Here is a 23,307-nt window from a genome sequence, read left to right as displayed (position 1 = left end):
ACGAGGTCTGGCTGTGTACACATCTCACAGTCACGAGAGTCAACACTGCAGACATGTAGATCTTGTACATGTTGAGAGAGAAAATAACAGATGGTATTATGATTATTTTTTAAACCGCTAAATACATACATTAACAAATAGTAATACTTTATTTGCGGACTAAATGCTTCACAGGCATTCTTACAGAGAAATTAATACTTTGTATAATTAGTTTTAAATGTATTCTTCTGAGAATGTTTTTAAAGTTTGAATTCAGTAAACATTACAACAAACAGAATATCATAGTCCAGACTTATCCTTATGGGCCAGGCACCACTGCAGCAATTAGACTTGGTCCTTGTGTGCCAACTTTCCTCTGTGACCAGTGCAGATGTTAAACTGGGCTGATCATCAACCTCCTTTTTTCTCTGACAGTGCCAAAGGGAGAATAGCGGTAAGAAATGAATAAGGCAGCCCAAAAAAATAATATGTACTATAATTATTGTTATTACTAAATTAAAACAAAAATTATCGAGTATAGGCTCTTGTGCTATATTTTAAATGGTTGTGACTGATAAGAGTGTTACATTCCAATTTAAATTCAAATGTCTTTCACGCCCACGAGGTGAGAAGAACATTTGATGCAGCATATTATCCCGCTTAGTGTTTTCTCTTTGACGACAGCCTCATTATTTACCATCTGTTTACAACCTGTCAGGGATGTACTGAATTAATATTTCTGCAAATGGAAGAATTGCAACTTAAATCTGCTACACAGCTGTCTGTAGAATATTAAATAATATTATGTTCTTTGTTAAATATTCTTAAGACAGAATCAAGGCCCACTCTGTGAGGTCAGGGTTGGAGGAGGAATTTACCTCTGTGCAAGGGGGGGGTTTATTCAAAGTTTAAAGATATCCAGTGGGTTTATCCAGCCACATATCTTTGTTTGGGACCATACAACCATGCACCAGCTTGTTTAGGTTTATTGTGCCAATTGTTTGATCATTTTATATTATCAATTGAATTTTGTCTATTATCTATGTCTATTCTATTATTCATCCTTACTCACTTAAAGTTTATGATGTTTACTAGCTCCTAATAGCCCCTAACATTAGGTGATAATATATAAGAGAGAAATGTGTGTTGATCCTGATGAAGGCTTAAGATGTTTTGTTGACTTAGTGGATGCATAACCAATGTAAGCAGCTTTGTGTATATTATATTCATTTTATCACTTTGTTTAGTAATGGCACACATGGTAATAGGTTCATTTACATTGTTTATTGTCCAGAAAAATCATCCATCCCAAAAACTTAAATGGCTCTTAGATCCATGTGTTTGTGCACACCAGCTAAGAGATCTGTGACCCAGTCACCTTTAAACTACCTATACCAATAACAGTTATTCAGTACCTTCACCATAAGTTTAAAGTTGTTTTACTCTCATAAACTTCTTAGATAAGTATGGAAGCCTTGAATGGTAAAATTATGTCCATATTTTGGAGTCAAATTATTTTTATTTTTATATATTCCTTTAACCAGTTGTTCTGAGATACAACAGTGTATTAGGGTCATTGATTGAAGGTATATATATATATATATATATATATATAAAAGGTGCCAGGCAGAAGGGTATGCGAGAAAACATGAGAGTTTGACATTATGGGTTATGTCAAAAGTGGGGGATTCACTATCCTTCCATAAACTCGAAATCAAATACCTTCTTGACTTCCTCTAGCACAGCTTGACTCATCATCCCTCCTATCTAATGCTTATTCAATCTATTATTAATATACAATGTGGCAGGCTTTATTTTTAGCTTGGTTTTCCCGAGAGGGAGGCAGAGAGAAAGAAACAGTGAGCAGTGAGGAGGGAGAAGTAAAGAATGGAAAGTCAGGGCAGAGAGGGAGATGGTTCGATGCAGCCAAGAAGCTACTAAAAGTGACAGTATTTTGCCCTGTCTCCAAACAGAATTAGACTTAAACCCTGTCCAGTCAGTGCCCAGAGGAAGGAAATTAACAATCTGTCCGTTCATTTAGTGGCCTGTCATTTCCTGAGGCCTCCCGGTGCCTGCGAGGAATCTTAACTAGGATCAGACATGTCAGCAAGAGGGAGACGGAGAGTGACGAAGGCAAACAAGAAGGGGAGATGGGGAGATATTCTACGCTCATTCCATAATGCTGGAAAACTGATAGAAATGTTATCTCGTTAGTATGTAGGTCAGTATTTAGGTAGTGACAACCCTGAATAGTAAAAGTTCAACACGGAAGTGTAGGAAAAGATTCATTACGGGTAAGCACTTGGACAAAAAAGATAAATCGCAACATATGTGGTTGCTTCCCCCATTTGACCTTTTAAGCTGGTAAATGATACAATGCTGGATGACAGGTCTACATTTTTCAGTTTGTCTGAAAACACAGAATCTCAGTTTGGAGGATTGGGACCTTCTTTTGCTCTGGGGCATTGAAGATCAACACTTTTGGCTGAACAGATATGCCACATTAGTCAGATTTACTGTGTGTGTGGGAAAAGTGTATTCGAAGAAGCTGCACGCAATTCTTCCTCCACAGTGTTTCAAGGGCTTCAGATAAAGTCAAATGTGTGAATGTTTCTGAGCTGTTGCTTTTGACTATTGTTTAGGGAAGATGACGGCGATGCTCTGGAAGACACCCACGCCATGTCAAGTGAAGAGTTCCTGTGAGGAAAAAGGATTGTCGGGCTAGAACAACAACACTAATAAGAGCAAGGACCTACAATTTTAAACTGGAGCCATTGGCAGATACATACTGAGAGCACATATTGGTATGTTGGCTCATATGACATGGAAACACACACCTGAAGCTGAAATGCCTGGAGAAACTCAAAATTAGACATGCTGGAAGAGCTTGAATGGATGAAACGAGAGCTGCACACACAAAAACAACAAACCCAAAGGTTCTTTGTTGGACTTGATCAATGAGGAACAAGTTCATCTTCATCTGAAAAGATAATGAAAACACAACTACCTCTTCGGCATATTCTCAATCAAAAGCCATCATCATCACTTTTGAGTTATATTAAAACAATGGGAGATGATAAGGAATCTTGCTCTGCACAGTTAAAAGGTAAATCCTCTCCACTGCATATTATAGTCAAGGACACTGGGTAAGTCTGATTGACGTTACATTTTCTTACACCAGACCTTTGGACTCATCTGTCCATCCTGGTACTCGTACAATTTAAGATATTTCTATAATTAGGGATCATGTTAGAAACAACTTCAATGGTGGACTTGCAGAAGTTTGTTTGATTCCAAGAAAATAAGGGAGTTTTTTTGCATGGCTGAAAAATCCATGACATTTACTGCCTAAAAGAAACATAGTCCACACACCAAGTTGCAAACCAATGGACAGATGAACAGGGAGGTGATGGTGAAAGGAATGCAAAAGGGGTCATGATAGAAGTGTAGTATATAAATATGAACCTTTATGCTTTAGATTTTTATGGCACAACAACCACAAACACTTACTGCATCCCTAACACAAATGATTCTGTTTCTTTGAGGTTTTGCTCCAAAAAATTCATAGACATATATTATAAATAAGGTTATTATGGTAGTTGACTCTAACGGTTTTAAATATTAATGTAATAACAATGTCAACAGGAAATGGATGGGGTGGGATGACAAAGTAAAAACTATCATCCTAAAGCTTATGGTTCTGTAGAGAAACTAATGGCCTCATTAGATCTAACAGACAAATAGAGGATCAACAGGTAAGATACACCTGGTGAAGGTTAAACCAGGAAATTGGATTAGATTACCTTTTGGTTTATTAATAACTGATCACTTTAGTCACGCAAACTTTAATTTGTGACTAAATGTGTTTGGATCGTGTTTGGAAAACATGTTTACCTCTGATCATAAAAGCTTAAATTGAATTTTATGTTGGCTAATCCTCTAAATGTGGAAAGCTACCGAGGAAACAAAAGCAAAGTGGACACAGTCCTAATTATGTGCCATATTGTTAAAATGTTTAAGTTTAAGGAGTTTTAACTTTTAAGTAGAAGATGCACTCTAATGCCATGGGAAAACCAATGTACTCAGAGCTGTCTACTTAATGATCAGATCACCCGGGACAGATGTTTATGTCAGGTACACTCAAAAAAGGGAACAAGGTGGTTTGTTTGCTTTACATGTCTTTTTTTAATTTATTTTCAGCTAACATAAAATATTTGTGAGGTTAACATATTATTTTCTAATAAAGTCCAAGCTATTTTGTCTTTCGTTATCTGTATGAAATATAAATATTCTGTTTAATCAGAAAACATTTTGTTAAGTCAATTAGGCTTGAGATGCTTGAGTCGTAATACGACCCCAGAGAAAAAACCCTAAAGAATAACACTAAACTGCACATGCGCAAGGGGGCCATGAAGAGAAAATAGCCCTGCTTTAAAAATGGGTTGGTGGGGACTTGCTGCTAGAGGTAACAGTGAAACACGCTCAGGACTGTTAAATGCCCAAACACTGCACAGTGGTTTATACTACCATGAGACAGTACTTCCTAACTTTGGAAAGTAAAACTGGAATCCACCGTTATATTTTTTGGTGCAGTGATTGCGAGTGTGCTGCCAAAGCAGCACCGTGAATTACACCCTTATGTGTTTACAATTGATTGCTCTTGTTCCTAAAATATTAGAAAAATTAAAAACTGAAAATGTCTCAGCTTGGTCAAATAAAAAAATTGATTACAGAGCTGTTGTATTTGATTGCATGTGTTCCCAATTAAATGCTAAATTCTGACAGAATTAAATCTTACACCTAATCTTACAATTTGTTTTCATACTCGAAATGTCTGTAATGTGTTTAGTGCAGTTGCTTTATTGATTAATAATCATTTTATTTGTATAGCACTTTTCAATACAAGCAACAAAGTGCTTTAAAAAAAACAATAAGAAATTCACAGACAAGAAAAAACAAAGATACAGATAACAAAAGTGATAAACCTAATGCGATAATAGCTTTTTATATAGATGTGTTTTAAGAAGAGAGAGAAAACAGGAAACTGATTCTGCAAATCTCTTCTGGCAGGTTGTTCCATAGTGTAGGGGCCCTCACAGCAAAGGCTCTATCTCGTTTGGTTTTCAGCCTAGACTTTGGAATGGCTAGCAACGCCTTACCAGAAGATCTCAGACAGCATACTTTGTGCCCCCTGGTTCTATATCGTGTAGGCTTCGCCCTTTAAGGCTATCGCTAGAGGGTTTATCCCTCGCGCGCATGCGCAGCACTGAAAACTTTAGTCCATGTCCACCAGCTGTGGGCCCCACCCCCGATCAGTTCCCATTTTCTTCAGCATTAGCATGAACAAGCACGGATCTTCTATGATGTCTTCCAACATCCGCATATGCCCCGTCTGCCAGACCGGGTACATAATGTCGTTCGACCTGCACACCCACTGCGAGTCGTGACTGGGACCAGAGCACGTCGGCTTGGCACTAACTCCCAGAGCCAGTTGTCCTTACTGCAGACACCTGTCGGAGCAGGAGAAGCGCAGGTGAGCGGATGCCTTTGCCGATGTCGCCAGAGACGGTTTCTCCGCTCCGGGGTATTATTGCTTGGACGAGGCGATAGACTTTTTCTGTCAGGGTTTTGAACTTATCAATGTTTAGTTTCATCGGTTTCCAAAGTGTTTTCTGTTTATTAGTACATCCCTGTGTTTCATGTTTTCACACTCCGGGTTCTGTTTCCTGTTTTATTTTGTAGTCTGGGTTCTGGTGTCTCATATCTAGTTTTACTTCCTGTCTGTGATTGTCTGCACCAGTCCTCATGTGTTACACCTGTGTCGAATTGCCCCTGCCTTCCCTGTGTGTCTGTATTTAAGCCTCGGTTCTTCCCTTTGTCCTTGTCGGATCGTCGTCGTATGTCTCTCGTCGTATGTGTTCTTGTGTCTACCCGTATACCCGTCCTAATCTCCTGTCCTGTCCGGATCTCCTGAGCCTCTGCACCTCTGCACCCCCCCCGTGTAAGCTTCCTGTATTTTCTCCCTTTGTGCTCCCAGTTTTGTTCGTTAAAGACTCTGTCCCTTGTATTAAAATTACACTTTAAGCTTCAACTCTGCGTCTGGGTCCAACTGCCACAGCAACTCTGACATTTTCGACAAGCAAGGACTGGAGTCTGATGACTCTGCTCCCGCTGCTCAAGATGCACCCAACGATCCAGCTACAGCTCCCCCCCACGAGCCGGAGGGGTCGGAATCATCGGACCTCCCGCCTGCCTCCACTGCCTTGACGGCCATTGGCGCCCTGGTTAAAGAGCTTCCTGACATCATCCAGAAAGCAGCTGCCTCCAGGAACCTGACGGTGCCATCTTCTCACGCTACAGCCCCGCCGGATGAGATGGCAGGTGTTTTCGCCCCAGCGCGACGCTCTCTGGCCCCGCTTCCCTGGCATTGAGGCTTATCAGTCCGGTTCAGCAGAAGAGCCGGGCAAACTAAAGGCCCCGGTTTCCTCTTATGTGCCCATCACAAGGGTGGTGGGATTCTCCGACCGTGGTTTCCCTCCAGTACTTCCTCTGGAGCCGAGCCTGGCTGCCGTGTTCGGGGTCAGGATGAACGCCCTCCCCCTTGAGCCAGATGATCGCGAGGCTGTCGGACTGCTCGCATCAGTGTGCCGTCCAGTCGCCAGCAGTGGCGAACAACGTGACGCTGCTAGCCCACTGGATGAACTCAATGGCCATCGAGCCTGACCTCCTGCCCGGACGAGCTGGCAAAGACCTGCAGCACGCTGTTGTCCCTGAGTGCCTCCATTGCTGTCGCGTCTGCCCGCGTTACCGCCTGGCAGACGATGATATACAGAAGCATCTGGCTGGGTCTCTCTAACCTGTCAGAATCCCTCAGGAAGGAGCTGCTGGAAGCCCCTATTAGTCCTGACGGACTGTTCGGGCCTCGTCTCCAGACTGCATTTGAGCACATGCAGAAGACTGTGGATGAGGCGGACAAGATCCGGAGGCACATGTCCCGGTCCAACCGATCACAGGATCACCGGTGAGACCGCCGAGATCCTCAGCATCAGCGAACGAGACGTCCTGCGACAGCGGCAGCGTCTCGTCCCCCTGCTCAGCCCCCTCCTCATCTACCTTCGCTCCCGGCTGCACGGCAGGCACCGTGATGGGGAAACAAGAGTCGGCGGGTGGCCTGCTCCTGGTCCAACCCCCCGGAGGAACCTCCCAAGAAGCAGGGACGACGCCAATGACTTGTGGGGGGGATATGTGTGCTGTTAATAATGTGGAATGTTTTGGAATAAAACACAAACATCTTCCAAAGAAAAGCAGTATATCCTTTAAACAGTCTGTCCCAGAGTCTGCTGACTCTGCCGTAACTGTTACACACACATCCCCCACACTGTGTGAGCGGCTGCCAGTAACCTCTCGGTTAACAGGCAGCGCGGACTCACGGCACTAAGCCAATACATCTCCTCTGTCACACGAACAGAGTGTCCCTCCACACTTTTTTCTCTTGACAGTAAGTGTGACCATGAGCCCACGAGAGCCGTCGCACCAGGTCCAGCCTAACCCCTAACCCCTGCTCTGAACATTGTAGTGGAAGGACCTCACAGCTCAGACTTGCAGCCTCAGATAGAAATATTTTACGTGCCGAATAAGACCCGAAGAAGACCCAAGAGGGTCGAAACGTCGTCCGGAGGATTTCATAAATTTGACCTTTTAATAAAACATATTTCACACTTGATTACATATATCTCACTAATAAATATAAAAAATAGTATTATTACACCCTTATTATAAATTATATTTCATTATAGACAGATAACCAAGGAGACTGTACAAACAACTATAAATCATCTATAAATAAATAATAAAAAACCACAATCATACATAACACAAAATGAGTTACTCTAACCAAAACAATGAGGGATGGACTACAGTGAGATATGGGAGGCGACAAGGTCGTCCCCGTCAGCGAAACTGGGACCAGGTAGCCCCCTGGGGGAAGGACCGTGCACCTTCCACCACCTTCAACAGGAGGCGGGCTCAGTTCCCCTATCCTACCCCTAACCAGCTTATGCTAACATCTACATGGCAGATTGGGAAGAGACTGTCCTCCAGAAATGCGAGAAACTCCCAACCCAATACTTTAGGTACCTCAATGACATCTGGGGCATCTGGACCCACCCAAAACAGGACTTTGATGGCCTCTATGGCACCACCATACCTTCATCAGGGAAGAACCAGAGACGAGCGACACACGAGTAAACTTCCTGGTCACCACGGTTTACAAAGGTGCAGACTTTGAGTAAAGTGGGAAACTGCAAACAAAAGTATACTTCAAACCAACCGATACGCACGCTTTGCTACATAAACAGAGCTTCCACCCAAAGCACGTGTTCCCAGGGATCGTCAAATCTCAGTTACTAAGATTCAGTAGAATATGCTCCAGACAGGAGGATAAATGTGAGGCAGAAAGGACACTTTTTTGAACACTCAGACAAAGAGGCTACTCCAGGTCCCTTCTCCGAAGGATAAACAACCAGGTCCACCAGGATACGGAGACCACAAGGACTCCAGGGGATGAAGAAAAACAAATCATCCCCTTAATCTCGGTCTATTCAAAATATACCAGGCAGGCCAACTATGTGGTAAAAAAGAACTTCAAAGAGACGCTGGTAAACACCACACTGGGTCACAACTTTAAAGTTATTTCGGCCTACAGAAAAAATCCTAACCTCAAGGATCTACTAGTCAGAGCCAAACTAAAACCACCAATGACACACCCAGAAAGACTAAGGGACCCGAAAGTTACCAAAAACCAGACAACAGGGGCAGTTTACCCACTACCACAAAACATCCCCATGACATAATCAAACTGCGTTTATGTCATCCAATGCCAAAAATGCCACATGCAGTATGTAGGGGAAACACGCAACTCCCTAAGAACCCGCCTCTCTCATCATAAGTACAACATTGTACACAATCACAAAGCCGAGACATACCTGGTCCAGCACTTCCAGAAACACGGATTCAGGAACTTGCGCATGAGAGGACTCCAACACAACCAGGACTGGACAACCTACCAGAGGAGACGGGCAGAGGGATATTGGACCAACAGACTTGACACAAGATTCCCAAACGAACTGAATGAGAAAGACACCTCATAACAGGTCAACCACATTAAAGATTTTGGAAAAATGTACATAGTTTTCCTTATAAGAAACTTGTTTTGTTAGAGTGAAGTATTGTTGAAATGTTACTAAACCTGTAAAACAAAAATGTAAATAGTTATCGCTCAAAAAAATGTTTATCAACCTCAACACCTGTTTGTGAAGGTACTATGTTTAAAAATTGTATAAAGTTCAATACCTTTTTACAAAAAAAACTAAATTAAAAAAAAGAGGGATAAAAATGATGACAAGGTGGGACAAGTTCAAAGCTGAAGGCCAAAGAATGGAACCACCAGTTTCTTTTCATGGCCATAGCCAGAACAAACCCAGATCTGAATCCCTCCTAAAACAAGATAATGGAATAATTTTCATACAGGGGGAAAAGATCCTACTGCTGGAGGTCAACACCCAATGGAAAAATAGATTCTAAAAGGAACAACTTCAAATCTTATCAGTTCAAGGGGCCGGAGTCCCCTTTAAAACAATATAAGGGAATATTTCACTACAACGCCGTTCCCACGCCCTGCCCAAGAAACGACCTTCCAACTCCCAGAGGTCAACCACCGGACCCTTCTGACCAGCCTCTCACGCTCTCAATCCCCGAGGACGCCTCGCGCAGAGGACCCCTGGCACCTGCGTTGTACAACATCATCATCATCGCCTCCTCCTCCGCACTGGCCGCCTCCATCACCTGTGCTGTGCCACCCACTGCCTCCACCTCTGCTGCTGCCGTGCAAAAGGTCCATCGCCTGGCAGAGGAAGGTCCGGGAGGAAGAGCAGCGGCGGGCCAAGGAGATGGGCCTTCCCGTCAAGACCAGGAAGATGTGCGAACATTTCAACTGTAAGCGCTGTGGCCAGCCAAATACCAGGGAATATGGCCACAGTCGGCAGAGAAACGGGCCCAGGAGGTGGCAGAGAGGGAGAGACAACAGGTCAGTTACCTGATGTTACGCACAGCGCCTGGCACGCTTCCCACATCATTATCAATAACCATGTTGTTCATGTTGTTGTCTGCAGGCTGAAGCTGCCCGGGCTTCACAGACCCCCTCCAGGCAGACACAGAGCCAGCGGAGAGATCAGTAGCTTCAGTAGTCAGTAGTCAAACTTTGTGAGTATCAAATTTTAAACTTAATTTCCAATGATGGCTGTCACTTACTTGGCCATTTTCACAATGAATGCACTTTGTATGTTGTTATGTGTTATGTTATTACACATGCATTAATATAAACGCAGGATTTTATTGTTGAAGTAAAGTAATGTACTCCCTCAAAATTGTATACAGTAATTGAGTAAATGTAATTAGTTAAATTACATCATTGTTCACAAAAATGCTAGATTTGTTTTCTTTTTTATCTAGATTGAGGCATTTTTCCCTGTCAATGGTGTAAACATAAAAATGTCCCCTTCTCACAATGTTAAAGAAGGTGGGGAAAAAAAATCCTGGATCCACACCAAAATTTAATAGATTATATTCCAAACCGTACCGCATCCTTCCACCAAGTTTCGTGGTAATCCATCCAGTACTTTAATGTAATACTGCTAAACAATTGGTGATGCAAACATAATCTCCTTGGTGGAGGTAAAAAATGCAAACCTGTTTTGTTAGACCACATTGTTAACTAAATCTTTTGGGGTATTTATATGTGAATCGGCAGTTTAGTTGTTAGTTTTGGACTATGCTGATCTATAATCTTGCCAATATGTAGGGCTGCAACTAACAACGGTTTGCTGCTGCTGTGTTGGCGAATAAAGTAATTGAAAGAAATATGTTGGGTTTACCAAATTCTTTTGTCTGGAACCCATTGACAAACTAGAATTATGTCAAACTAATACATATAAAGTAAACTGGATGAAAACCTAATGTTTGAATCAAGTGAACTCAATTATACTGGTCAACTTCTATAAATAAGATATACAGTGAAAGGTCTAATGTAAAACATGTAGCCTTTAAATATATTCTTTGTGTACATACAACATATTGACTTAATTTAGGCATTCTTAAATATGTGTCATAGATCAGAAATAATGTTTTTTAATTGGCCCAGATCACAATAATACTTAAACACAACTTTATTAAGTTACATTACCTTCATTTTTTTCCCGCTTCTGACTAATACATTTTCATAGAACTGGTTGACAAAAATAAATAGATCAATTAAAGTCAAGTGTGAGTGTATGAAGGGGGTCATTTAACTTGTTTAATGCCAATGCCAACATTAAAGCTCATAAGGAACATGAAAACAATTATCTATATAAAAACTCAAGTGCTCAAATGTCTACACTAACTAAATGTTGGTCTATCCATAATTAGTCCAAAAAGAAACTGTACAGTGATTCAAAATGTAAAATAGTTTATAACACTGGTGAAGTCTTAAAAAATGTACATTTGTAAAGAGGTTTGAAACAAGGCTGTCCCCTGTCCCTCTACTTATTTAACCTTCGAAATTTAAATAATAATTAAATAACAGAATGGTATTTCAACCCCATGTGCCCATAGGGAAGAAGTTACAATCTATCTGTTAATTTAGTGCCTCTGTCGGGGTGGGCAAAATGTCAAGCGTGAGCCCAAAAGCACGACACAGAAACAGGTTTACGGAAATACAAGAGTTCAGGGTTTATTGGAACGATCCAGGGGTCAAAAGCCAGGTAGTCAGTCAGGTAGCAAACAAATCCGATAAGGAGCAGGCAAAAGGGAATCCAGGGTCCAGAAAGCAGGTCAGAGACGAGATCAGGCAAAACAGATAAAGCAGGGAAATCGCTGGAAGGCTAGGCACCAACACACTGGACGATCTGGCAGAGAACAAGGGAAATGAGCTGGTAGATATACTGGGCGAGTAATGACTAATGGAAAGCAGGTGAGTCTGGGGGTGGGGCAGGTAATGGGATCCGTGTGACGACGTGATGCAGAGCAGAGGGGAGTGGCTGACATCTGAAATGACATGAGAGTTAGTGATGCAAAAAATAAGAAAACAGACAATGAAACTGTTAAGATCTGGCTGAAGTCGTGACAGCCTCATCGCTTCCTGACGCCTCTTGGCTCCTTGCTAGGAAACCCGAAAACAGCTACAAGGAGCAGACATGTCAGTGAGAGAAGGAAAGAAAAGGGAGATTCTACATTCATTCCATATGGCAAAGCTGGTTGATACGTATCCTTGTTGAGATGCAGGTCAGTTTCCGGGTGCTGAATTACTGGGGAAAGGGGAGTTCACGACATTAATGTCTTGGACTCCCTGAATCCGAAACGTTTCAACAAGGAAATACTTTAAAATGAGTCACTCCCTCCATTTGCCCTTATGAACAAGTGAATGATCCAATACTGCATGTCAGTCTTTTATTCTGGGGTATATGACAGAAACATTTTTCTCTGGAAAGTTAGTCTATTTTACTGTGTTGTATATTATCTTGAGAGCCGTTTTCAGGCATGACATGACAGTAAAGTCTGGAGAATCGTGTCCGGAGTTTGCCCTTCACACATGCACAACATCAACAAATCCTCTGCATTATTCTGGTGAGAGGTGAAGCAGCTAGCTGCAACAGACAGGCAGGAAGTGACATATTAACACACACAGACACCGTCGTCAGCTATATCACCACAAACTCTCTTGACAATTACGTATATGACAACTCTTTTTCAGCCGGAGATTTTTTTTTGTGTCTGTCAAGCGTTAAAAGCATCATCAAATCCCCGATGTTTTTTCATATCGAAATCCACATGACTTTCTACGAACTTTATACTCGGAGGCCAGGCGAAAAAAGTGCGCAAAAGCTGCGGAGCCTCTCACTCAGACATTTCCTTGCACAGTTTACAGCTTTAGTTCTCTGAAGAGTTCTTTAATATCCAAGCAAAATTGATATTGTACAATTAAATATCCCTAACTGAATTGATATTGAATCTAATTTAATCAAGACCTTGTGAATCGGAATCAAATTGATTTGGGAAATTGTTGGCGATACCCAGCCCTATTTCTCAGCTGTTGCTTTTAACTATCAAGTCAGTAATTGTTTACGTGGATACTGGGATGGAAAGCACTAGTAAAAGTAATGGCAACACAACAAGACTCAATGTGTTTTTGAATTCAGTCAGACTAGATTTAATTATAGCCGAATCTAAAATGCATTCAACTGATCAAAAGCTACTTCATCGTCATTGTCATAACTTTGTCCCTTGGCTTTGGCTAACTTTCTTTCACAAATATCATTTCTTCATTCAAATACATCTATAGGCCAGTAGTCATACCAGAGGAAGTAAGGCTGTTGCAGCAAAATTAATTTTGTGGAACTTGGGAACTGACTAACAAACTGGGAAAGGCAGCTAATGCCAGTGCTAACTTGGTTCATAGCATAGACTGCATATAAGGCTGGATGACATGACTACTCCCCACAATCGCCACCTGATGGCTGGCTGCAGTATTGGCCATAAATCGCTACCTTCTCCATGTTAGTAGATGGGATATGGACCAAATTAAAAAGTCAAGTCTGCGTCAAATACATTTTTCTCAAAGAGGATTTACCTTATTTAAGGTAGTTCTTGTCACAATGATGTTTGGTCAAGTTTTCATTTTTGGGAAAGTTTGTTTTTAATTACGTATTTAATGCCGTAAAACTGAAAGGAAAAACACGAGATGTCATGATTGACAGCTGAGACTGACTCACTATTGCTAGTGTGCAGACTTTTTGTTATTTTTGGCCATACTTCTGGATCGTGAGAGGAAGTGAAGACCTTATACACAGTGTATTATTGATAGAAACATAAAACCAATAGCTGGAATCAGGTAAATATTAACAAAAATCTGAAAATAACCTGGTAGTCCTAGTGTATTGCCCTCACAGAAGAATGACTGGGTGCCCACAGTGTCCTACATTTCTGAGTGGGACGTTATATCTTAACGTCACAGGCTTTGTCACAGCAGCAAACACATCTTTTGCAAAAAATGTTAATGTCGCATTTTTAACTGTGGACACGTATCCATAGCTAAACGTGCTGCCTGGTGCAAAGTTGGGAAGCATGACATATTTCACTAAGATTATCCTCTTTTTTTTCGTGGTTTCAGTTATATTGCTTTTTGCCTTTATTCATCATTTTGCCTGCAACATTTGACAGAGAGGACTGTCACGCTTTGCTTTGTGTCTTACTCTTCACTTGTGGGGGAAAATACATTTCATCAAGCAAAAGGGCTTTTACCTCTTTAGATTTAATATTTATTCATGTCCTTTTTGGCTCATCCTCACAGCTATACAGCAGATTGCTGTCAGTTCATAGTCCTTTAGGTTTAATTCCATCTGGCAGTAAATCTGTGAGCTCTTTTTAAAGATGTCATTTTTGAGTAATGAGCGGGGGAAAAAATTGAAAGCTGCTTTATTGCCACAGTTTCACCCAAGTGCTCGGCACCGAGAGATTTCTACATGAAAGGATCGATACATTCCTGCTTCACACTGGTGATTCTTTATGCCAGCAGGTTGAGATTCAATATGCATTCATGTCATTTTCATATATAAGATGAATGCCTGAATACTAAAAAGACGGATCTGCACCAAGGGCAAACTTCCAACCTGAATAAGGTATTCAGGAAGTAGTCTGATATCACAGATAGTTTCATCTTCAACACACAAGTCCACATATAATAACTCATATTATACCTCATCTGTGAGTGTGTCAATTAACAAGTTTGTCACATTAAATGCTGTGAAAGTGTGTTGAGTAGTTGATGCAGCTTCAAAATGGAGCACACTCTGTGATACCACACAGAAATACAAGACTACCATGTGTCTATGCAGCTACAATGTTGGTTATGTACTGTAACTCTAGATTCTATGAGTATAGGCGCAGCCCTTCAAGGCTATGGCTAGTGGGTTTATCCCTCGCGTGCATGCGCAGCACTGAGAAAACTTTAGTCCACGCCCACCTTCTGTGGCCCCCCCAGTCTCACCTTGAGTATATATTCGACTGAGACCGGGCGATCAGTTCCCAAACAATAACCTATTCTTCAGCCATTAAGGGAACCAGTGATGCCCAAGACTTAAAGGGGCGAAGCTCGTACTAGTCCATGCCTCACTGGGTCTGTACAGTACCACAAGCATAAACACATCTACTTCAATAACCCCAAAAAATCCATTTGAGACGCACCATAAAAACCATATCTGTCGGTATGGCACATCATAGTAGAATATTACGAAATTCTCCATGATAGGATAGGGCTGGGAACAATGATACCTACTGCTGTATGAAGTGATAGACGAACATTACGCACTGTAACAGTCCAGCAAAGAAAGAGTAGGACAGAATCAGGGAGCTCTCCACAGACCAACAGGTGAGAAGGACAGCGCAGTACAGAGACATCCAAAATCCATCACTCTGACAAGACACTCAGTACAGAGTACAGAGTTTCTATCTGCGGGAGACATTCCGCAGAGAGAAAAGGATGAAAGAGCAGAGGGAAGATCAGGAGGCTGCAGTGCAGATGTCTTCCACTGTCAGTCCTCCGTGCAGAGCCACAGAGGATGACATTGCTCTGGTGGAATGCGCTCTGATTTTCTGTGGGGGATCCACTGGGCAGAGGAGATGAGATGTGGCTTCTTGCTCTGAGTTGTGAGGGGGGGAAAAACCCATCTAAAGTGATCACTCTCGATCTGAAAGAGCTTGTGATGTTTTTAGGCGTAAAAGCTGGATTAGGGCGTAAAATAGCCAAGCTGACGTCTCCTTGGATCCGGAGACATGAAGAACCACAGAGAGAGCAGACAAATCACTGACCCTCTTTGCAGATGTCAGAGCCAACAGCAGAGCTGTCTTGACTGACAGAAACTTAAGCGGAATCTGATCCAATGGTTAAAAAGAAGCTTTTACCAGTGCACGTAAAACCAGCGCTAAATCCCACTGAGGGGCTAAGGAGCGTGACACCCGCCTGTCTCCTTATGCCTCTCAGTAAACGTTTCATCAGAGGATGACTGAACACTGATCTGTCATCGAAACCCTTGGGACAGGAGGAAATAGCAGCAACGTATGATTTAACTGCTGAAAGCCAAAATCCTATCCATCAGAAGCTGGAGGAATGACAACACGTGAGGCAGGGGACACGCAGTGGGATCCGGACTCCAGTGTTTATTTCGTTGACGAAAACTATGACGAAAAATATTCGTTAACGACCTTTTTCTCATGACTAAGACCGAAAACGGATCTTTGAAAATAAAAACTATGACTAAATCTATTTTAACTTTCGTTGACGAGACGAGACGAAAATGTTGGTGGTTGACTAACTCAGGGGTTCCCAAACTTTTCAGCCCGCGACCCCCAAAATAACGGTGCCAGAGACTGGCGACCCCCACCTACCCTGGATGTGGTATATAATGTTGCGCACAGCCACGCACACGCACTATTAGGCCTATGCAAACACGGGCATTAATACAACACAAAAGAACAACAGCCTTACAGCCATGATATTATTTTATAGCAATTTAAGAAATAGAATATAACCAGAATACAGGGAAACTCCCTTTATAAACAGCAGGGCTGAGTGAGCACATGCTGTAAGTAGGTGATGTCTGTGCGCGTCTGTATGCAAAACGAGCAGCAGACACCTTATTGCTGCCATGTGCAAAAACTTTAGGGTTATTTATTTTAGCCTAAACATTACTTTCATTTCTTAAACTCACTGTAGGTGGGCAATATGCATGGGGCAGAGCAAGTCCATTTTCGGCTTTGTTTTGGAGACGGCGACTCGGAGATCATTCTCCACGTTTAGCTGCATTCTGTATTTATTCTTTATGTATGTTAGGGCTGAGAAAGTCTTGCACAAGTACGCCAGCCTTGTTAACCAGTCAGGGTCAGTGAGGTGGTCAGCGAGCTGGGATCCATGCTCCATCAGAAATATGCGCACCTCGTCCCGCAGCTCAGCACATTTCCCCGCAAGAGCAAGTCTGATATTGAGTGGACGTGTTTTTATGTAGTTGACCATTTTTATCGCAATGTCAAGAATATATTTAAGCTCTGGTTCAAGTGTTTTGCTTGCAAGAGATTCTCTGTGAATAATACAGTGTGTGAAATTTACGTGCGGCGCCACTTGTAAGACTCTCGCTTTCAGTCCTTTCTTTCCCCAGCATCGCTCCAGCCCTCCAGTTTTGTAAAAATGTCCTCACCTGTGGACGTCCACTCCGGAGTGCAGAGCGCGTAGCAAAACAGCATTACGTTTTCCGTCAAAACTGTATCTGATGAAAACAAGCAGCTGGGCAGAGTTTGATATATCTGTGGATTCATCTAACTGTAAAGCATATTTCCCTTTCTTAACTCTATCCACCAGCGGGCACTTTATGTCCTGGGCCATGTCGGTGATGCGCCGGGCAATAGTCCCGTTAGACAGCGGCACTGATTCCAGATCACGGGCTACTTTATCTACAGCAGCGGGTTTAATTAACGTTTCGCCGATTGTGTGTGGCTTCTTTGCCTGTGCAATTAAATATGCCACATCATATGATGCCTTTTGAGCTTCGGCTGGGATTGTCTGTTTGTTTAGTAAGGACTTTCTTTTGGCCTTGCAACTCTCACTCGTTCCGCGAATGTGTTAGATAACTCATCCCTTCCTCCTACATACGTCACATCCTATAGACCTATGCTAGGAGGGATATCTAATGGACAACCTAAGTACTGCAAGCTAGACTATTATGCAGTTGTAGACACAACACTGTCCCTGGGCCTGAGAAGGGAAGAAAAGGAGTTTAATGTGGCTATTAAATGTGACTAAAACTAGACTAAAATGTTCTGAGTTTTCGTCGACGAAAACTAGACTAAAACTAAGAAGGATAAAAATGACTAAATGTGACTAAAACTAATATGCATTTTCGTCTAAAGACTAAGACTAAATCAAAAATAGCTGCCAAAATTAACACTGCCGGACTCTTTCCTACACACCAGCACTGAAAAGCGGTCCATTTGGACGAGGTGTAGTGACGGCTCTTGTGGGCTCATGACCACACTTATTGTTAAAAGAAGCGTGTGATAGAGGAGATATGCTGACTTAGTGCCGTGAGTCCGGGCTGCCTGTTAACTGAGAGGTAAACGTCGGCTGGCTCACACAGTGTGGGGGATGTGTGTGTAACAGTTGCAGTAGCAGAGTCATCTGACTCGGGGACAGACTGTGTTACATACGATAACTTGCTCTTCAGTGGAAGATGTTTGTGTTATATTTCAAAACATTCCACATATTTTACATCATTTTCAACACACATATCCCCCCCAATCAGTCATTGTCGCCACACTTGCTTCTTCGGTGGCTCTTGTGGGGGGGGCTTCGGCCCGGCCTCGTCCAATATATACTCAAGGTGAGACCGGGGGGGTGGAGCCCCCAGCAGGTGGGCGTGGACTAAAGTGTATTCAGTGCTGCGTATGCGAGGGTTAAACCCACTAGCGATAGCCTTAAAGGGCGAAGCCTATCGGTATAGAACTATACTTTCCCTGGATTATATATATATAAAAAAACGAAACAAAGCAAAACATTAAAGGATGATGTTGTTGAGACAAAAAGAAGAGAGAGGGTGTGGCATTTTACAGGGTTAAATTATAATCCATCCATACATAGATACATAGCTGCTTTCACACATGTACTGAACTCTGAAGAGGTGCATGTGTGAATGCATACAGTTTCATCTTGCCTCTGCCTGCTACATCCAGCTTCACCACCCCTTGCCAGAATAATACGGGGGATTTGTTGCAGTATTGACGGAATATTTTTGATTGGCTCAACCACCATGACCGCATGGAATTTGAATGTTGCTAAATAAAGAGGAATTACTAAACTAGAAAAATATCCCAAAACTGCCATGGTTGGCAAATTTGATGTGTAATGTGAGTAATTCTTATAAAATTAATACTATTAACAGTCTGTTAATATTTATTATACTTCAGCTGCCTACTTGGTTGAATTACAGCTGTTTATTTTTCACCTAGATTGCAATAGATCGTGGATATTGGCACATCTGTATTTTTTACAAATCAAATAACGTAAAGTGCTGATTAGCAATGCACTGGTTAAAAAAAATGTGTGTTCACAATGTCTTAACACAATCTTACTCAAGCTGAAACTCTCCACAGCTTGACTCCCTGGTGTTTTTCCCTTGTTTCCCATGCAGATCTAAATATCCCCTCTCACTCCACTCAGTTAATTAGCAGGGAGGCACTAATCAGAAACACCAGGCCAATGTCCACTGTATCAATACAACAGCTTTAGTGGGAGGAATCAGAGACTTCCTGTCTCTGCATGTGTAAATCTCTTATTCTATTGATATCCCCTCTGCAGCATCAGCAGACTCCCCACAATGGCATTGATTTAACCTGAGTCACACTAATCAACTAATCAAAGAGTCACAGATTGGTTGACCAGTTTCATAGGCTGTGACAGCACACTGCTCAGTTGGAAGCTCTGGAAATAAGACGATTCCAGTTCCCTACATGGTGTGTAAAGTCCAAAAATAAACAGTATGTCAGTGATCATGTCTCGTCAGGGAGAGACAGACTGGCTGCTTTAAGAGAGAGAGATAAAAATGTACGAGTTTCAGAGAGAGAGAGAGAAAGAAGTAAGTATGTCTCACAGTCACTTAGTACAAGAGAATTCATGAATCAAACAAAAATATAGAGTAACCAAAAAAGGTTTTAATGTTGCAGGAAATTAGATTTGTTTTACAGAATGAATAATAATGTAGACAGTTTGTACACTCTTGTTTTAAAACTACTTTCATAACTTTCTTGGCAATAAAAATTGTGAGGGATCCCTCTCCCAGGATGGACAGAAGTGCAACTGATGCCCGCTTTATCAAATCTTAAAATTATCCATTGCCTGTAACCTGCTCATGGGAAGACTCATCTTCAGTGCGTTTTCATCCGTCTGTATGAACACCACTCTACGTGAACACTTTTTTAGTGGCGAGCTGCATGTCCGTGCCACAGACTCTTGAGCGCTGACCTCTCTGTGTTTGGAGTACGCCTGCATGATCTGCTTCATTTCATCTTTCTCATTGACGTCTTTTTTCCGCACTTCACTAATGACTTGATTCAGCGTCTGAGTCATCTCATGTTCCGGCTTGGAAATGTATGACAACATGTATGCGATGCAGCAGTACTCGTCAAGAACAAACTGAATGTCCATGTTAGCGTTCCATACCCTCAGCAAATGGATATTGTATCCATTGACCCAACAGTCGATTGGACGACGCTTCATCACAATGACATTGCCAGTGGTTAGATTTTCAACAATTGTCCTGAATTCTTGGTAGGTCAGTTTGAATTTCTCCAGCAGCTCTTCCAAAGACATGGGTGGGTTCTTTGATTCGTTGAGGAAAGTCCACAGAGGTCTGATTTTGTCCATGGCCTCCATTTGTATCTTTCGAAGAGGTCTGATTTTAGAGTTGGACTTTTTGCTTGTGTGTTTTTCCCCACTTTTACTATGTTTCTTCACTTCACCATCAACCTCATCATCTTTACGGTCGTCTGGGAAAGTGAGGACGGTTTTGTCCATGGGTGTTCTAGGAAAATCAAATCTGCACACGTTGTTGCCTTTTTTGCACGATTTGGAATGATTTCGGCTGTGAACCTGAACCTCACACACGATTTTGTGGAGCTCTGGGTCAGGCATCTGGCATGTTATATACTGGTCGATGAACTCGCACACTTCATCGTCCTCCTCCTCTCCAAAATTGGGTGCATCCTTAATCCAAACCACCAAGTGGATATGTGGGCTTCCTCTTGCTTGAAACTCCACTCGATAGAAGAAATCTTCTACTTCACCAATGGGCTGTCCATTTGACAGGATCAGATTGTTCATTAGTGCGTCAACCCTTTTTGCAAACATCCGCATTACAGTGACAGGGTTGCTTCGTAGAATGTCACATTTTGCATTCCAGTCGAGCCGTGAAAAGTCAACACTTTCACCTTGTTGAGCTTTTATTATCTCTATGAACTCAGGCCATCTCATCTCAGCAGCAGAAAACGTGATGAAGAATGTGGGCTTGCCCACCTGTCTGACCATGGCATACAGATCTTTCAGCGCCTTTTCCCAATAAGCTGGAGTGCCTCGGAGAGGTTGCATGAATCGAGTTGCGTCCTTGTTCGTTGTGAGTTTTTGCACCTCGTGATTATCTTGAAGCATCTGGTTGGAAATTTTGCGTCCATCTCTGGTGAATGGTTTACCTTTACGCAGTTGTATTGACATGCTGTTTTTGGCCATGTGGGTCACAAACTGCGAAAAGAACAGGTAACTCTGGTCCATTGCAAACCTCCTATCTGCTGAGAAGAGCCTTGCATTAAAGTACATGCTTGGGGACAGTTGAATCGGCTGGACCTCATCTAATGTGTTCTGTCCAGTTGGCAACAGAACAGGGAAGGCCATGGCTTCTAGTTTTGGAATAGCGAAGAAGCCAACGGGTTTGTTACCTTGGGCGGGCGCAATGCTAAATATGCCATCGCCGTATGATAAAAGTTCCTGGGCTATGTCAGGTGGCTGCATGCAGGTGTCCAGGGCCAGACCAGGTCTAAGTTCCTCCTTTTCCTTCTCTGGGTCTGATTTGGACTGATCGGCCTGTTCACCATTTGCATCTTTATTAGTTTCCATTTCTGGGTTCCTGGGCTGCTCAGCCCGTTGTGTCTCATCTGTAGGTCTAACTTCCTCTGGGTCTAATTTGGACTCATCAGCCTCCACTGGCTGATCATCAGTGTTGAATGTAGCACTCTCATCAATTGTAATGTCTTTATATTCTGAGTGCATCTCTTTGAGTGTTGCTAGTCCTGCTAGCACATTTTTCACGTTGACAGTATAGAAGTACTGATGCCCTTTGTACTTGATGTTCCTTTCTAGTTTGACCTGCAACAGCTGGGCTTCACCGCTGGGTCTTGGGCGACCGTTCACTGTTGCATTCACTGTTGCCATCTGATGGCACACACACAACTGCGCCATGTACTGCTCTTTGCTGTCCTTTGGGTAATGCAACAATTTTGGCAAAAGGCAACACTTTGGCAATCAGCTGTCTTTCAAGCACATGTAATTCACTTAACTCTGGTGGGATGGGTGAAAGCTCTAATTCATTTGCCACTGCAATGGGTGGCATGCTTCCTCTTCTCAGGTGGCTGTTGCACGTGTGGCAAATCCATTCCTGCTGTCTTTCTTTTGGAACAGTACAAGTAGGCAAGCATTCAGAGTCACAAACATGAACATATTTTCCTGTTAAACAAGCTGCTACCACATGAGTTTTTTTGACAAATTTGGACCTGTTGCAATGCACAACTTGATTAGAAAAACGTGCCCTGTGGCACACTGTACAGATATAGGTGGGGCCATCCTTGATTTTTTCACAGAACAAAGTCATTGCAGCTTTCATCACCGGGTTGATCTCAGGCTGGGGTTTAACTACAGGCTGTGGAGTTTTGTGGATTACAATCCGTCTGTATTTCCTTCTTATTGTGAGTGCACGCTGCAACTTGTGACAAATGTGAAATTCAGCAGTGGTAGCCAGATTGTCTCTTTTGTGGCGCGTACAGCGCAGGATGTGATGCAATCTGAATTCAGGGTCACCTGGTTTTACAATGTTGGTTGTGTTTTTGCCTGTAGTCCTGGTCACGTGCATATCTGGATGTGGTGTAGGTTTTCTTAGTTTCTCTGACATCAGAATCTATAATATATCTCTGGGCTATGTATTTTTTATGCCGGATCTGAAATTCAAGATCTGTCTTGTATCTTCTGACAGTGCATAACCTCTTTTTGCCTTTAACACAAGGATCTGCGTATTTGTGTTTTGATGATAACAGTTTTTGAGTGCGGTAATGGTGGTCTTTGGTATATTTAGTTCTCATAGCCTGCAATTTCTTGATCCGAAATTCTGAACAACTGGCATATTTCATTCTTTCATTTTGGTTTCTGGTGATGCTAGTCAGTTCACAGGGAGTAGATTTACTTGTACGCATTGCTTTTCTTCTACGTTGTTTGTTTAGTTTTGAGACATTTCTTCCTGCTTTCAGATTCAAGTCCAGGGGTCTCATTTATCACCGTTGCGTACGCACAAAACGGGGCCTGAAATGTGCGTACGCTACTTCTCACGCAAACGTTGGGATTTATAAAAACAAACTTGACGGGAAAATTTGCGTATTTCCACGCAAACTCTGACCCATGCGTACGAACGTTTTGGAGACGGGAAAGTGGCGACA

At 42.4% G+C, this 23,307-nt stretch overlaps 1 long non-coding RNA gene across 1 annotated transcript; it reads left to right on the top strand.

Annotated features, from left to right (window-relative positions):
- Positions 1 to 3,066: 3,066 nt before the first annotated feature.
- LOC117755894 lies at positions 3,067 to 16,380 on the top strand. The gene is made up of 3 exons (XR_004612693.1): positions 3,067 to 3,077; positions 11,786 to 11,789; positions 16,225 to 16,380. It is a non-coding gene; the product is annotated as an uncharacterized LOC117755894 (long non-coding RNA).
- The last annotated feature ends 6,927 nt before the right edge of the window (positions 16,381 to 23,307 follow it).

The sequence above is a fragment of the Hippoglossus hippoglossus genome, chromosome 22 (genome assembly GCF_009819705.1).
Source record: "Hippoglossus hippoglossus isolate fHipHip1 chromosome 22, fHipHip1.pri, whole genome shotgun sequence".
Taxonomy (NCBI): domain Eukaryota; kingdom Metazoa; phylum Chordata; class Actinopteri; order Pleuronectiformes; family Pleuronectidae; genus Hippoglossus; species Hippoglossus hippoglossus.
The sequence above is the reverse complement of the archived record's forward strand: the minus strand, read 5'-3'. Positions and strand labels throughout refer to the sequence as shown.